This window comes from Etheostoma cragini, chromosome 10 (assembly GCF_013103735.1).
Source record: "Etheostoma cragini isolate CJK2018 chromosome 10, CSU_Ecrag_1.0, whole genome shotgun sequence".
NCBI classification, from domain to species: Eukaryota; Metazoa; Chordata; class Actinopteri; order Perciformes; family Percidae; genus Etheostoma; species Etheostoma cragini.
Window position 1 is genome coordinate 7,853,077 of NC_048416.1, and position 15,649 is coordinate 7,868,725.

Genomic DNA, 15,649 nt, shown 5'->3' on the forward strand with positions numbered 1-15,649 from the left:
ACCAAGGTTGAGAGCTTGAACCATAACGGCCCTTTAAAGGGCCCCTTTCCTCCATCTAAAGAGCAGTTTCCCCTCAACCAAGCAGCCTTTGTTCCCCCTGAACATTGCACTGACATCATGATGGTTGTTCCCCACACAAGCAAGACCAGCCCGCAATGAGGTGTCACGCAGGCATACTTCTCCCCCGGCTACTCCAGCGGGATGAGGGGGACCAGGGACGTGTTTAGGCCTATTTCAGGGATACTCATGCTACCCTTGCAGGTAACTGAAGGATTAATCTTTTCTCGTTGCTACTCTTTGGTCTGAATTCGCTAGTGCATGCACACACACAACACCCCCACCCCACACACTCTCTCACACACACACACAATGGTGAAGGACTATTGATTACACGTAGTGAGAGATACGGTGTAAAATTGCAAGTTGTTTTAAATTGCCTGCTTACCTTTAGCTGCAATGTCTTGAGGTAAAGGAAAGGGGATATTTTGCTTTGCAACAGGAAACAATAGTCTAGCTTGTGAATGAGCGAACTACAAGAAATAATTATCTATCCACAGCTCTTTATCTATTTCCGTCTATGTTGTATTCTAAAACAATATCAGTCCCCATAGAATGATGTCACTTAAAACTAAATGTAGTAGTGTAGCAACCCTGTTAATGCTACTGTACCGGTGTGTCCTTAAATTCATTGAGCAGATGGATCTTCAAATATGTTTTCTTCTACCAAAAGCATTTGTTGGATGGCCTAGGCAGTTAGGCATATTTCATTATATACTGTATATTATAAATCCTAGCTTTATTCTGACCACCTTAACTTTCAGCATTCATTGGCAGTGATACATTAAATAAATATGTACAGTAGATGCTAAACATAAGGTTATGGCCGCAGATACACATGTTAAAATGTTAGTACATACATACAGTAATCGTTACTCCAAATCTCTGATTGAACCAATCCACAGCGCAGTTACAGTAATTAGTGTAATTAAATAACATTGTTTGGACAACACTTCTATCTTACAGAGAGAGGAATTAGATGTAGACGAGAGTCAAGCATTAGGTGCTGGTCAGTGTGGGTTGGCTTCTGATAAATTTCCTCCTGGAGCTCTCCCCCTTCCCCCAAACTTATCCCACAATCCAGAAAGGAGAGTTTATTTTCCTTCAGCTCCTCTTTTGTGAGCGTGATGAAGTTGTCAACTCCATTTAAAGGGTCTGTGAAGGGGCTGATTTCTTCGGTCTTGATTTGATCACCCATGTGTCATCCACGTACCTGAACCAGTGGCTCGGAGGATCTCCCTTGTAGATCTCTAATGCCGTCCTCCACTGCCTCCATGTAGTGGTTGGCCACCATTTACCTCCAAACACTTGTGGATAATGGTTTGGCTCCGTCCACAGTCAAAGCCTACGCAGCAGCCATCTCATCCTGTTACAAAGGCTATGGGGAGATGACGTGTTTTCAAGCACACCTGGTGAAGCGTTTTTTTAAGGGGGTCCCTGTGTGCGCTCTCTCATCGCCCTGACGTCGGCCAACAGAGTGAGTGACTTATGTGCGCTGTCAGTTTCATCATCCTGCCTCTCAAATACAGGGGAAGGGAGCACAGCTAGCTTACGGCCAAACCCTTCATTCACACAGAAAGTTCTAAAAGCTCTTTTAATTTGAGGGTTTTCCCCCTGCGTCATGACAACGACGGGGAGGAAGCTGTTCACCGTTTGTGTCCAGTGCGTGCATTTAGGCAAACACAGCAGCTGTTTGTACATTGTAGGGAGCATTCCCAAGGAGTGGCCTTTTCAAAACAGCGTCTCTCTCACTGGCTGGGCAAGGCTATCACCCAGGCTTAAATTGCAGAAGGGTTGGACCCCCCCTCTCCCATTAGGGCGTCTGAGCGGATTCTACATGGACACTGTCAGCGTCTACAGGCCTTTTCAGACATGACAGTAGCCGACATCTGCGCAGCAGCATCCCAATTCATCCGTTTTTATCTGCGTGATGTGTCCGGGCCCTCCAAGAACCACTCAGTCCTATCCACATACAACAAATGATGCCTGTGTGTTTTGCCTGCTGTCCTCATCCCTCCTGCACTGGGTGGCTGAAAAGAACGTTTGTGTCCCATAATGGTTAAATCATGACACAATTATCACTAATCATGCTCTCCTAAAATCATGACTTGGCTTGTTCAGTTTTATGGCCAATTAATTACCATGGCAGGTTTAAAAATAACATTATCTGATTAAATCTCCTGTCAGTGCATTGGGGGAAAAGCAAGTCTATGTTCTGCTTGTGAACTCTGTGTCGCAGGTGGCATTGACTACATCAGCTTCGCCCTAACCCAATAGCGATAGCCTTAGAGGGCAAAGCCTATACGAAATAGAACGATAGATACATATTGTAACTCCAGATAATGTGAGTATAGGCGCAGCTCTCTAAGACTCGGGCCAGCTGCTCCAATAACATTAGCTAAAGAAATTGCTGATGTTGGGAGATGAACAACTGGTCCGCATATGTAATATACATTATATACATCGACGTAGTTGAGCTCAAAGGGATAAACCCAATAGCCACAGTCTTAGAAGACTGCACATATACTCATAGAATCTGGAGTTACAATACGTAACTATTTTCAAAGAAATAGTGCTTTGCACATCCATTGAAATCAATCCAGGCAGCAATTACACTTCCTTCCAAATGCACAGGTGTTCATGAGCTTGCAGTATTCGTACACCCTTTAATCTTTGCAGTAGTGTGTGTGTGTGTATGTGTGTGTGTGTGTGTGTGTGTGTGTGTGTGTGTGCATGTGTGTCAGAGACTAATAATGTCTCCTCTGACGCTTTGCTTTCTCTCTTCATTTGTGCAACAAACAACAAGCTAAATGCCAGGCACATTAATCTCCTAATAAGCCTACACTAACACAGGGATTTTTGTGAGGGGGGAAATAATTGCCTGTTCAAGTGCTTTTTTATAAGTTCTGCGTCTAATTTGGCAACTCGTGAAGTGTGTCATGGAGTGAGAGAGAGGAGAGAGGATCACAGCATTTGCCTCCAGTCTACACTTCACATAGAAAAGCCTTCTCCTTCTTCTGCATTTCCTACTTTTTTTCTGCTTTGCTTTGTCTTTTCCTCCCTGAATGGCACATTTCAAAACTCACCTTCAATCAGACGTTTTTACCTCAGAGGCCTCACCTCCCCTCCTCTGACATGCTTTTTTTATCAGCAACACAAGTCTTTCTTCTTTGACTTTCGAGTGTGCCAGCACAGTGTTAGTGTCTGTTTTTTATGCTTAGTCGACAGCGTAACAAGCCCTGTACCGTGAGGAGCTGGTGCCAATGAGCGTCAGCGCGTGGCCTAAACTGTAGAGGATAAAGTATTATACAGCCGCGGCGGGTGAGAGAAAAAAAAAGAAGCTGCAAAGCACATCATCTTCACTTGATCATCCCTCCAAATCCCCCTGGCACGGTGGCAGCAGGCAGGCATGCAGGGAATTTTGAGAGGTCAGGACATGAAAAAGCCAAAGAAAAACGAAGTGTCAAAGGGATAAGGCAAAGAGCAGAGGAAATTAAACCGAGAGCGAGGACAGGGACATGAAAGAGAAAAGAGCAGTGGTAGAGTGCTGGGATGACAACGTCAGGGGGAAACTGACGCAGAGAGTAACAATCCTGTTTATTTGTGCTTTGTCGACTATGATAGATATCCAGAAAGCAGCGATCTGAAATCACCGTGAAGGCAGGCGCTGTATAAACACAAAAGCAGGGGGTTGAATACATTACCAGTGGGGGAAGCTTTATATACAGTACATGATAAATAGAAATGCTTGGGGAAGTCTTTAACAGCTGGCTTCAATACACAGGAACCATACATTAGCACTGGCTGCAGTGTTTAAGCACTGATGGCTTTATTACATAACATGTGCTATAGATGTACCGATGCCATGAGCTAAATGTGTTACTAGTGGGAGACAGCATTGTGTACTGGAGCCTGACATGGATGCACCGAGAGAAATTTGATGCAGAGGGATTAAGAGAGGAAGCAGCAGATAGACAGACTAGGACTGCTTACAGAAGCTTTGTATTGATATCCTTGACATTTGCTGACTCAATTAAACAGTTCCTATAAGGGTTAGTCTATATACACGGCGTTCCACTTCCAGGATTGCTGGCGAATGTCACTCTTTCTGGCCAGATGTCCATTACTTCCTTTGTGTTGATATTTTAAACTCCGGTTTCTGAGGACTATGGTAAACTGCCCCTCAGATTGGACAGATACTTTAGCTAGCTGTCTGGATTTACCCTGCAGAGATCTGAGTGTTCTGTTGCACCAAAACAACTTTTGAATGTAATAGGGTTCCACCAAAGGAAGCTCCCTCCCAACGCTATTTTGCAGCAACTCGGCATGGCTCGGTGCTTAGCACCGCCCAAGACAACTGGGATTGGTTAAAGCAAATGCCGTTAAACCAGAGTACGTTTTTCTCTCATCCCAGAATGCTGTTTGGACAAGCCAGACCCTCCTCCGCACCGCTGTGGAGGAAGGTCTGTCAAAATATATAATTTGCTCTGGAGCATATTTTATAGCGCTCGCAACGTACGACGGAATATGACGTCACAGCTTTTCAGTTATTTCAATTCCTCAATAGCAGTATTAATACTTTTACAAACTGCACCAAATTCCCTGCACAGGGTACACAGTAATACAGCCTCGAAGTGAGTCCGAGATTGAACACTTCTCGAGATATCCAAATGACAGACGGACTAACACACACACACAAACATACACACAACACTTGGGGGTTGGGTGGAGAGAAAGAAGGAAGCTTACCGGACCTCTCTTTATCTCTGCTTCTGGATAGAAGCTCCAGGTTATTACAGCAAGCAGTACAATGACCACGCTTGTTGTTCACCCAAGAGCGACAGGATGCCATGCAGTCAGTTTCCTGCAGTTTTTCCAGCATTTATTAAGTATATATTTAAAATAGATGTCTGCCAATAGGCCTAAAACATCACATACTATATGTGAATACTGTGACAGAGACTGGGACTACTGGTTAATAAGATTCTAACTGAGCAGCAAGATATGATTTCAGTCATAATTCTGTGAGAAACAGATCGAGTTTCTCTTTTTTAATCTTCATTTAAAATTTAAAGGAATCTACAGTGTGTGTGTGCTCAAATATGCTCAAACATAAATTAAGAAGTTCCCCAGCACATTGGCCAGGAGTCATTCTTGATGCCTACTGTCTCAAACATCTCTCTCAGATTAGGCCGAGGATGATGGGAATGTCCTCTGCTTGGATTCCCATCCAATTAGATTGAATTATGCGTTGATGATGCAAAAAATGATAACGGTAACACCAGTAAAATTATTTAAAACTAAAGTAACGAGTTGATTTTGTAAAATGTAAGAAGTAGCAAGTACCAGTATTTGTGTTAAAATGTAAGAAGTAAAAGTAAAATGTCAGGAAGTAAAATATCTTAAGTATCTACTTGAGTAAAGTAAGAAGTAGTTCGTTATTTTCCACCTTTGGTTTTTGTACATTGGACGATTGGTATAGGGAAGGGGAAACACTTCCTTTGGAAAAACCGACTCATACCCTGCACGACAATTTCGAGGGATTCATTAAGAAATGGCAACCAGTTTTGGCGCAGTGGACCCCTCTGGACTGAACTTTGTCACACCCAATTAACAACATAGGATCTGACTACAGCCTGGTCTAGGAATTTGAATAAAACTAGGCCTGCCCGGTGGTGTGTGTCTGTCTTATTATTTTTTGAATGTTATTTTATAATTATTTTAGGTTTATGTCACACTGCCTTTTTTTTCTGATGCATGTATAGTGCGACCCTAGTGCTGTGTTTTTTCTTTTGTTAATATGTTCAGTTCATGGAAAAAGTGGTTCTATACATAGCTGGAAATGAAATGTGTATATTGAATACCAGAACCCCAATGAAAAGATTTAAAAATAGTAAACCTCCACCGGACAAAAAAACTTGCATATAGTAGATTATGTTTTAGTTTTAATGGGAAAAGGCAAGGCAATGCTAAGTCTTTTTTATTTTTTCACAAGACCAAATGTATTAGACATAATAAGTATAAAATAAACATAAGCTAATATTAAAATACAAATAAATGGCATTTAAAGAGTAAAAAAATAAAGTAGAACAGCAAAATACAATTCAATACAATACAATCAGACAAATTAATCAGTAAACAAAAAATTACAATGCAGCTAAAGTGAATTGTATAAGCGCAGTGTATAAAGAAATTGTCCTAAATGGCATTAAATGAAAGGCACAAACAGAAAAGAAAGAAATACACATTACGGCCATGTGACCATAGTAGAATAGCATTAAGAATAGGACAGAAACATCATACAGCTCATTTTCTAAATTGCACCCTTATCAAATGGATTTCCGATTATCATAAGGTAGCTTGTGTCATTAAGTATTCAACAAAAGCATTTACTATATCAATTCTTCATCAACCTAAAGCTTTTTTTCTTTGACCTCAATAAGCATCAAAACTACTTTGGGCTAATGAGCAAAACGTATTGATTTTTCACTTTGTCCATTTCTTTAAAGTTGACTCTTTATAATTTGAATAAAACTGTTGAATAGACAACCAGCTATAGAGAGCAAGAGAGAAAGAAAGAGAAGAGGGCAATGTGAGGACACTGGATAATGCTGCTTCTATACACACACAAACACGTGACAAACACACAAACACACACACACACACACACACACACACAAATACACAGAGCAAATGACAGAGCTATCTATTTGGACCAGAACAAGGTCATGTACTGACCGCTGGCCCTATTCCATCTAACTCATTTTTTCACCCCCTCTTCCTCTGTGTTTCTTATAGACGTAGACCAAGCTTTTGGCAAAGACATTATTTGATATCCTGCTGGGTGACAAGAAACCAGTTTGGCATAATATCAGACATACGCAATGATGTCATCCAAGTTAGAATGTTGCTGTGGCCTCTAGTCATCTGTCTGTAACTAAAAACTAAGGCTGCCGACCTGCTAAAACAGCCTGTTGGAGCTGGACTTGTTCAATATATATGTGGGTTATGCTGCAGAATGTGGCATATCATTTGTTGTTAAAATGTATTTTCTATCTTTATCCTATTTCTCATTGATGCTGCACCAATGTTACAGTTCAGCGAGAGGTGTGATGTCTCTTTCCTGGAGAGTGAACATTTCTTTGATACAATACAAAAGGCGCGGTGTCGTTTTTGTACTCCACACAATGATTGTTGCTTGATTCAAAATAGTTTTTCTTTAAGATGTTTCTTTTTTGTCATTTTAGGCATTTATTTTTGAAAGAACAGCATAGACATGAAAGGGGAGAGAGGAGGACCGCAGGTCGGAAACCCAACTCGCTGCCCCTGTGTCGAAGACTGAGCCTCTGTCTGTGGGCTCGCACTCTACCTGGTAAGCTACCAGGTAGACCTGGTAAGGTGCCCAGGTGTGAGTTCAGCAAATCAGCAAACCTACCAATCAATGAGGTCCACAGGTGTCACCCACCTCTGCAGTGGGAGGCCAGGGATGTGTAATAGCACAATAAAACAATAATTTCAATTTCACACCTTTGACCACACAGCTGACATAACTGGACGTTAGAGAAGAGAGAAAAAAGTTGGGCGCAGACTCTGAGTACACAAAATGAATAATATAAGATACGTTTTTTTACCGAAGTCAATAAAAATAAATGACTGCGGATGGAAAACATTATTTCAATGCAAATTAAATAAAGATCTTTTTTTAAACACTGTTCAAATGCTATTGGAATAATAATACACTGGCTACGTTGATGTCTTAAACCCCAGCTTTGCCAAAAACTGCCCGCCTGTCCATAAATGAAAAGTGGCTGAGGGTAGGAGTTATGACTCAGGTGCCGGGGAATGTTGCTCTCTCCAACTAAGACGTTCTAGGTCCGAGGTAGGCAAGGATACACACATATGTTAAGACAATTAACCCTTTTGAAATGTTTTCTCTAAAAAAAACAAAATTGGTAACACTTTACTTGACAGTATTGACATAATCGTCACAGGACACTGTCATTGCCATGACATGAACGTGTCATAAACCTTATAAATAAGTCATGAACATTTATGAATTCTGTCATTAAGTGTCATTCGGTTTTTGTCTTGACAAGTTCACATTGTTTGATTTGGTTTGATTATGACAACTTGACATTAATCAAAGTGACATTACCAGAAGTTGTATTTCTCTTGACATTAAAGTTTAGATTATTATTTTTTTTTGGGGGGGGGATTCTTAACCTTTATTCAAAGTGACAGTGGATAGAAAGGAAAGGTGGGAGAGATATGGGTGATGGGCCTCAGGTCGGATTTGAACCCGCTGCAAAGGCCTCAGCCTGCATGGGGCGCACGCTCTTACTGGGTGAGCTAGAGTTGTCTTGGTCATGACAAATTGACATTAACCAGGATGACATTACCAAAGGATGGCTTTGTCATGACAACATGACATAAACAGAAAATCCACCTCTTTTTAGATTCTTTGACATGTTGACATAATGATTATCATAATTAGCTGTGCAAGATTAAAGACAGATTCTAGCACTTGGTAATGTGTGACAGGATATTTTATAAAACTGGTTGTCATGTGTAGCCCAGGCTCAATACTCTAACTTGCTTTCCTAATTTTTAAAATGTGGTCAAAGGTAGTTGGTATAAATTGGAGAAAATAGTGTAAAAGGATTAACTTGCACTTGTTTTTTGTTAGCTTTGATCAATAAATAAGCCAATGGGTGAATTTGGTCATTGAGCTCACCAATCAGCTATCAACTAGGCTACGTTAGATTGCTAGATTTACATCTAGGAGGCTGCCATTCACTCTGTAAGATAAAAAAGAATGACATTTAGTGAAATAAAAGTGCCTGAATCCACTGTCACGGTGTTAAAAGCAGTGAATTCCATTAAAATGGTGAGTCACTCCTATAGACCCTTAATATTAATTAAATATGTATTATTATATTAATCTATATATTTACAGTCTATGGTCACTCTTTAGCACTAGCTAGGTGGCCTTGAGTTTGCTAGCATCCATGCTAATCGGTGCTAATAGCGGAAAGCTAACGGGTTAGCTAAGGTGCTGTTTTCATATGCTAATAGGGTAATTAGCCACAAAAGGCTAGTGGAGTACTACATATTGCCTATAGGTCTATCTATTGGTTATGGAAAGTAAGCTTGCTTTTCAACAATGGTGCCAGCGGTGGGTAGTTTGTTGAATGAATGTTAGTACAAACTGTGAGTTTAATTGTTTAACCCCCCAGGTTTCTTTTCAGCACTGTAGCCAGGCTAACGGAAGGTCACAGCTCTACTGAGCCAAGTATTCCCATAGCTCTTAGTTGTAACGACTTTATGAGGTTCTTTATTGATAAAATTATAACTATTAGAAGCAAAATTCACCATTACCTGCCTTTAACTGGCACTTAATTATCTCTAAACTCAGGAACCTTAGAAACAGCTGTAAAACCAGATACATGTTTAGAGTGCTTTGCTTCACTTGATCTTTATCAATTTAATTCAATTATTTCTTCATTTAAGCCATCAACCTGCCTCTTGGATCCCATCCCGACTAGGCTACTTAAAGAAGTTTTACCATGAATCAACACTTCGCTACTGGATATAACCAATTTGTCTTTATTAACAGGCTATGTACCACAGCACTTTAAAGTTGCTGTAATTAAACCTCTTCTGAAAAAAACAAACCTTGATCCAGATGTTTTAGCCAACTATAGACCTATATCTAACCTTCCATTTCTCTGAGATTCTTAAGAAAGCAGTCGCCAAACAGCTGTGCAACTTTCTGCATAGCAACAGCTTATTTGAGGATTTTCAGTCAGGATTTAGATTTAATCATAGCACAGAGACAGCGCTTGTGAAAATTACTAATGACCTCCTAATTGCATCAGACAAAAGACTTATCTCTGTACTTGTGTTATTAGATCTAAGTGCTGCATTTGATACCATTGACCATTATATCTTATTACAGAGATTGGAACATTTAATTGGCATTAAAGGGACTGCTCTAAGCTGGTTTAAGTCTTATTTATCGGATCGATCTCAGTTTGTTCATGTTAACGTTGAATCCTCTGTTCACGCCAAGGTTAGTTATGGAGTCCCACAAGGATCTATGCTCGGTCCAATCCTGTTCACTTTATGCTTCCTTTAGGCAGTATTATTAGGAAACACTCCATAAACTTCCATTGTTATGCAGATGATACTCAGTTATATCTATCAATCTAGCCAGATGAAACTAATCAGTTAGCTAAACTTCAAGTGTGCCTTCAGGATATTAAAACCTGGATGACCTGTAATTTTCTAATGTTAAACTCAGATAAAAGTGAAGTTATTGCTCTCGGACCCAAGCACCTCCGTGACGCATTATCCAAAGATATACTTACTCTGGATGGCATCACCCTGGCCTCCTGCACCACTGTGAAGAATCTTGGAGTCATATTTGATCAGGACATGTCCTTTAATTCCCACTTAAAGCAAATTTCAAGGATCGCCTTTTTTCACCTACGTAATATTGCAAAAATCAGGAATATCCTGTCTAAAAATGATGCAGAAAAACTAGTCCATGCATTTGTTACTTCTAGGTTGGATTACTGCAATTCTTTGTTATCAGGCTGCTCGCAAAAGTCCATAAGGACTCTTTAGCTGATCCAGAATGCTGCGGCACGTGTTCTGACGGGAACCAGGAAAAGAGATCACGTTTCTCCTGTTTTAGCTTCTCTGCATTGGCTTCCTGTAAAATTTAGAATAGAATTTAAAATCCTTCTTCTCACCTACAAAGCTCTTCATGGTCAGGCTCCATCTTATCTTAAAGAGCTCATAGTACCTTACAACCCTACAAGAGCGCTACGCTCCCAGAATGCAGGATTACTGGTGGTTCCTAGAGTCTCTAAAAGTAGAACGAGAGCCAGAGCGTTCAGCTATCAGGCTCCTCTCCTGTGGAAGCAGGTTCCAGTTTAGGTCCGGGAGGCAGACCCAACTATATACTATAACTATAAAGCTTATAGTTCGGGCATAGAATCGAATATTGTTAGGGAATACTAGTTAGTCACATAGTTTTCAGATTTATCTATCACATAATCAAGAATATAATAAAACTAAAGGGAGACTTGGCATACAGCCCGATCCGGTTGGGGAGAGTTCTAGCCCGACCGGGCTGGAGCTCTCTTTACCTTGTCTCTCTTGGTTTTGCTGTAATAATAGTTTTAGACAGCTGGGGACTTATTTTGATACACTGAGCTCCTCTCTCCTCTATCTTTTCATCTTTTCATTTATGTGCATCCATGTCCCAAAAATGCTTGTTACTAACCGAGCTCTGGGGAGTCATTCCCCGGAGTCCTTATGTTCTTCCCCAGCATGTTCCCTCGGACCAGAGAGGCTCCAAAATCAGGGTAGCAGCTGTCGCCTTGGTCCTGCTACATGTTCTGTGATTGCATGTTCAACTGCTACACTGCAGTGCCCAGCTACGTCCTGCTACATCCTGCTACGTCCTGCTGTGCCTTGTAATGCCGCACAGCGTCCTGCTATGCCATGAACTACTACAAAGAACTGCTACAAACTACTCATTTTTTCTATTTTTGTTTTCGCCACTCTTCATTCTAACCCCAACCGGCCCGTCAGACACCGCCTACCAAGAGCCTGGGTCTGACCGAGGTTTCTGCCTAAAAGGAAGTTTTTCCTCGCCACTGTCGCACTGTTGCTTGCTCTGGAGGAAACTACTAGAACTGTTGGGTCCTTGTAAATTCTTGAGTGTGGTCTATCTGTATAGTGTCTTGAGATAACTCTTGTTATGAATTGATACTATAAAAAAAATTGAATTGAAATTGAATTGAACTAGAGGGTATGGTGACGTAACTTAAAGAGTCTAATTTTAGTGCATTCTTTCTAGATAGCTTCTGCTACCGGTGCAGGTAGGGATAAAACAAAAAAACATGCTTATCTTAAATAATAAAGATAAAAAAATAATAAAAAATAATACAATTTGAGACATGTTTACATGCAATTTATGCTATTTTATTTAGGATAGTGTAAATGTTACTAAGGTTACATACAACTTGAATTAGAAATGTATGTTATGTATAAAGGTTGCCTGTTAATATAATTGGGCTTTAATACCTGAAAGGTATTTATATACTTTAGATACCAAAGAGAAAAAATTAAAGAATGATTGTACTGAATGGAGATTTAGATATTTCAATATGGGTTAACTGAAATATTACCTCATTTAATTTTCATCGCAGCCTAAGCAAGTGAATTTATTACTGAATAGAAATTGAGATACATAATTTGGCCTTATCTATAGGTGGAGGGGATGGCTCTTAACAATCTAGTTTTCTTCTGGTTCTGGTCCAAATTCACACTGGAATCAACTATGTAACACTACTGTCAACTAAGATTTTTACATCACATGATAATGTGTTAGGAAGGTAATGTAATGTGTGATTCCACTTCTTAAGACATGTCTGATCCTTCATGAAATCTTAATGACAAATCAAAATGGTACCACTTTACTTGAGGTCAAAGAATGTATTTGTTACACTGTCATAATGGTGTCATGAGAGCCAGTCTTATCCTTAATTATATCTTAATGACAAATCAACACTGTACAACTTTACTTGAGGTCTAAGAATCCCTTACAAAGTTTCATGACATCCAGTTTGGTGACATATCCTGTCAGACACCTATCTGACAAAGTGCTAGAATTCTCTAGAAGTCTCTAACCTAGAAGTCTCTAACCTTGCACATTTGATTATAATAATCCTTATGACAGCAGGTCAGGAATACAAAAAGAGGTATATTTTCTGTTCATCGCAAGTTGTTATGACAAAGACATCCTCTGGTAATGTAATCCTGTTAATGTTAAGTTGTCTTCATAAGGACACTCCAAAGAAATGTAATGTCAAGTTGTCATGACAAATACATATTATCGTAACGCCATACTGGTTAATGTGAAGTTATGATTACAAAGACATACCAAACACATTTAATGTCAACTTTTCACGACCAAAACTATTTCTGGTAATGTCACTTTGATTAATGTCATAATCAAGACAACCCAAACAATGTCAACATTTCATGACAAAAATTGAATGACACTTATGACAGTAGTCATACACATTCATGTCTTGTTTATAAGGTTTATGACACGTTCATGACAGTATCATGTCATAGTTATGACAGTGTCATGTCCCAGTTACGTCGATACTGTCAATTGAAGTGTTAGCAAAATATCTTATATGTTGGCTTGATGCTGCAGGTGTTAATAATAACGTGCAGCCACCTGTGTTGTCTCCTGCAATTTGTTCCCACCCCGTCTATCTGAATGTCGCAGTGACACAGCGGTTTAGTTGCGCTCTTTTACATCAATGCATCGTAAATGTAAGTTGTAGTGTGACGCAGATGCAACAGGTTGGAACTCCAAAGTGGCGATGAGGACTTGAAATCTATGGAGAGTGTCCATTAAAAGTTATTAAATTTAGGATTTCTGTATATACCCTGAAAGAAGAAAGGGAAGGGACATTTACAGATTCAGGGATGTCAGGCTTTAGCCGAGCATTGTACATCTGTTTGCCGGACTACAGTACTATCCACATAAAATGCAGAAATAAATATAGGCCACTAATCGCAGGTGTATATGGGAACACTGACTATGTTTACATGCACATAATATTTTGTTTGTTGCCCTTATTCCGAAAAAAAAAAAAAGATATTCTCCCTAAGCTGTTTACATGGCTAATGAAAGGGAATATTCCATTAATATTCCTTTTCATATGAAACCGTGCAAAATAAGTTTTTTCCAAAGTGTACCAGTTGTGGCGGACTTGTTGGACCGTGTGAAATCAATGTCCCTCTTTCATTCCTTCAACCAGCTTCTGGAAAATGTCGGTATAGCAATGTTTTTGCATATCCAAAAACCATTTGATATCCAAGTCTTTGATAATGTAAAAAAGTAGCTGTGTTTCTCTTACTTGTCCAGTTTGAAAACTTTTGACTAGTTGGTTTGTGTACAGCAACCATAGCAATGGGCAGAGCTGACCATTAGCCACAAACAGGCAAGAAGCTGTAAACTGGGTGTAAACTGCTGTAAAAACCCAGGTTGAGACGCCTATCCCAAATGCGCTGTATACATGTCCAAAAAATGCCTCTAAAACCCAAATGATACCTGAATATCCCACATGTCTTAATTGGAAAATGCTATATTTGGATAGACGCCTTATTGGGAATATCTAACCGGAATATGCTGTTTACATCACCCATATCAAATTTCCCCCAACAGCATGCATTTGGTGCGACAGTGGCAAGGAAAAACTTTCTTTTATCAGGTAGAAACTTCGGACAAAACCTGACTCTTGATAGGCGGCCATCTGACGCGACCAGTTAGGGGAAAAGAAGAAAGAGAGAGATGCAGAAATATGACACATAATAATTCATCTTAATCCTACGCGAGTATGAGCCAGAGACAAAACAGGTGGCCAGGGAAACCTCGTCTATGACCTACATCTTTTCATAGTCATAGATCTTTATAACAGCTGGAAACAGTTTCATTCTGTAGCCTAGTTTAGACACCCCACCTGCAGACAGTTTTAGCAGCCTGATATAATGCAGCTCTGGATGGAGAGCCACAGTGTGCTGTGAAGCTGCATCATGCCGAGTACTCTGACCCTATTTTCCACAGTTCCAGATCCACCGCAGCCTCCGCGAGCAATCACAGCCATTCGAGTCATTGCTTTATATTCTACCTGATTGCATGTTATTTTGGACAAAGAACTTTTTTCTGATCACCATCGGATCTTGACAAACTGGTTGAACTGGTTTAGTTCTGTTGTGTCACATAAGCAAAGGTTTAAACACTTACTTGTGATCATCAAAGAATCTTGTGTGAAGCGTTTGTGAAGTGGCTCTCACGCGATGGCGTTCAGACAGCCAGACAGGAAGTGAAACAGCGAGAGCATCCAGTCAATTTACCAAAAGACACCCTCCAATATCGTATATGTCTCTTTTACAACACCACGGGCAACGAGAGATTCATCTTGGTGGTGGAAAAACAGAAACAGAAAATTTTCAGGACAACACCAGAAAACAAATAATAATTTAATAAGTAATAAACACGTGATTGTTCTGTAGAGTACTTGTGGAGACAATAAAACTGCAATTTGGGCACAATGACGCTCCGCTTCTGAGACGCTCCTGGTGTGGTATTGCGTGGACCGAAACACAGCCGAAATGCAGCACAAACGTGCCCGGTGGAAAATCGGGGTGAGAATCACTAAACAGCCATCTGCCTCGGAGCTTTACAGTCACTTTTTTCACTTTCCTATTTCCTCTATATGTCCCCTCTATCATTATATCTTTTTCTGGGCATTTTCTGCCTCTTGTCCCCCTCTCCCTATCTTACTATTTCCTCTTCAGGTAAGCCATCCGCTTCATGACTCTTATTTTTCTTTTTTCTGCGGGGGAATGAAAGCCTTTTGACCTTTTCCTACCTGAATCCCTCACACACTCATTCTCCCAGTCTTTCTCCATCTCTCTGCCACTCTCTCACTTTTTCTCTCTGACCTGGCTTTATTGGATCCTGCCTGAAGGAAACACCAACACACACAAACACGCT

General features: G+C 40.2%; 2 long non-coding RNA genes across 2 annotated transcripts; one reads left to right on the forward strand and one right to left on the reverse strand.

The window, feature by feature from the left end:
- Window positions 1–649: 649 nt before the first annotated feature.
- On the reverse strand, window positions 650–8,607 carry LOC117952203. The gene is made up of 3 exons (XR_004658340.1): window positions 8,597–8,607; window positions 7,796–7,800; window positions 650–702 (listed from the first exon to the last, which is right to left on the reverse strand). It is a non-coding gene; the product is annotated as an uncharacterized LOC117952203 (long non-coding RNA).
- LOC117952204 lies at window positions 3,697–14,008 on the forward strand. The gene is made up of 3 exons (XR_004658341.1): window positions 3,697–3,711; window positions 11,677–11,683; window positions 13,933–14,008. It is a non-coding gene; the product is annotated as an uncharacterized LOC117952204 (long non-coding RNA).
- Window positions 14,009–15,649: the final 1,641 nt, after the last annotated feature.